This window comes from Gekko japonicus, unplaced genomic scaffold (genome assembly GCF_001447785.1).
Source record: "Gekko japonicus isolate JY-2015 unplaced genomic scaffold, Gekko_japonicus_V1.1 scaffold92, whole genome shotgun sequence".
In the NCBI taxonomy this organism is placed as follows: domain Eukaryota; kingdom Metazoa; phylum Chordata; class Lepidosauria; order Squamata; family Gekkonidae; genus Gekko; species Gekko japonicus.
In genome coordinates this window covers 126,153-128,423 of record NW_015169780.1, presented here as the reverse complement: position 1 = coordinate 128,423, position 2,271 = coordinate 126,153, and the positions used below count along the sequence as shown (strand labels likewise).

The 2,271-nt window shown below is 42.7% G+C and overlaps 1 protein-coding gene across 1 annotated transcript in view; it reads left to right on the top strand.

The window, feature by feature from the left end:
* The window catches only part of THEMIS (thymocyte selection associated), a 32,966-nt gene that overhangs the window by 16,068 nt on the left and 14,627 nt on the right, over window positions 1–2,271 (top strand). The gene's annotated exons all lie outside the window — the stretch shown is intronic.

Sequence of the window (2,271 nt, the reverse complement as noted above, 5' to 3'; positions counted from 1 at the left end):
CGCTTTCAAGATTGCATCCCTCACACATCTCTTCGAGAATCTTATCACTATTTCCCCAGGCAGATTGTTTTTCTTTATATATCCTGAATATGACCTATAGGCCACATCCATATCACTCATCAAAGATTCCGCCTTCATCTCTGTCATTGGGGCCAATAATTCACTCATCTTCTCCTTCAGATTCTGTCCTTTAGTCTCTGGAAGGCCCTGAAAGCGAAGAATCAAATTAGCTTTTTCCATTTGTAGTTGTAACAGCTGATCTTCCATGGTGATTTGCTTCTTTTCCAGCTTTTGTACTTTCTTCTTCACCTTTTGTGCAGTGGTGTCCACTTCTTTCACCTTGTCAGCTGTTTGATTCATCATTTTAAGTGTCTCACTCAACTGTGTTTGCTGGGTGGTGATTCATTGTTGACAGCTGCTGCTTGAGATTATTCATCTGGTCCAACAGAGGGCGCATGGATTCCGCCAATGTCTTTGCCAGCTCACTGGTTGCCTCCGGTCTTGGGCTCTCAGTCCCTTTTGCTTTTAAAAGTTTCTCTTTCTCCGTCCTCTTCCCCGCCATCTTTGTGGATTGTTTACTTTAACTGATATTTTAAAAGTCTCTGAATATGTGCTTGTACGCTCGAACTCGCCTTGGTAAGTCTTTCTTAACAGTTTTATTCACTTTTTCTTCCGCCCCCCCTCCAATTCACTTTTAAGCATGTGCGTTTGGGAGGCGTCCCTCCCTCGCTCGCCTCACTTTCTGTTCCGTGGGGGGTTTGGGGAGCTTTCTTTTACTTTTATTTAAACGCTTAGATTGAACTCACGTTCATAGTTGGTCCTCAGACCTCGTTTAAGCTCTGTTTCTTTCGCTCGACCTCTGGGGGGGTGACGATCCTGCGCACCCACTCCTTCAGCCAGAGTGCAGCTTCACCCCTGGGAGGTCCGGGAGGTGCGACTGCTCAGCGCGCCGCCATAAACTGGAAACTGGGAACAGTGTTTTGGAGGGAAAATCTACCTCACCGTGAGGAGTCTGTCAATGTGGAAACAGCTGCTTGTCAATTTCAGAAAAAGTCTGGTCAGTTTCAGCCTGTTCCTTTCTGTTTCCTTTAGTTCAACTACCACCAAAATGTATGCATAAAACCTGAACCAGGAAGGTGCTTGCTGGACACTACTGCGCAGCTGTGATAGGGCAATTGTGTAAACTGAAAAAACTTTGGACACCCCCCCCCACATGTCACAAGTGACATTCCACCCTGATTTAGAAAAGTGCATTTTAAATATTGTAGCTGCAGAAGAAATACACTAGAAAAAAGAATGGTTCGTACAGCAGGCTTGACTGCTCAGATTCTCTTCAGTAAGCTGTGCACGTGTAATAGGCAGCTGTCTAGCTGTTACTGTGTGACTCATGTGCATTCTATGGATTATGCAAATCACACATTTTGCTCACACGAGCAAGATTTAGAAAACTCTGCATGTTTGTTTATTTAAAATATTTGTGTAGCTCTCCTTTTCTGTTATCTATCCAAAATGGTATACAAAATAGTATACAAAATAGAAGCCAGCCATTCAGGGCAGTAAAGGTGAAGTACATTTTGTCTCCCTATATTATTATTTTAGTCTAGAAAAGAATGGACTGTCAGCCTGGCTAGCCTGAGTCAAAAATGACTAGACTGAGTTTACCAGAGTTTACCAGATGCTCTGCCAGTCAGGATCATGAGGCCTTACTAATGATGTTTTGCTAGCCCATGGCTATGTATATTTTGCACTTAAACAAATCAAACTTCTAGGCCAGGGAAGTCTTAATTTTATATCCAGCATAGATTAATTGGCATAATTTCCTTCATTTTGCATAATTCTGCATTTGGATTGGATAACTGAAATCTTTGATATGTAAGATTGCCCAGGTGGTGCTCATCCAGTTTTAAGCAAATCTGTATGACTATGAGGACTTGAGACTTCCTTTGAAAGGGAGAGAGCTGCAAGTCTGAGATGGATTCACATAGGAGTGCAGCATACACTGAGGCTTTCTCAGCATTATACCCACTCTGTGTGTTTCTGTGCTTTCAGACTACTTCCCACAGGCTTGTTTCATCTTCCTCATTGCGCCTGAGTGCCACAGTGAATGAGCAATAAAATTTAATGCAGATGAGGCTCTTAGAAAACTTAACACCACAATTAATTTCAAAGTCTGATTATATTCTATCTGACCATCTCTTGACTCATGCATAAAATCAGTGCACTCCACCTGCTTCAGTCCCACACTAAGGCCAGCCTTCTTGATAAAAGGGA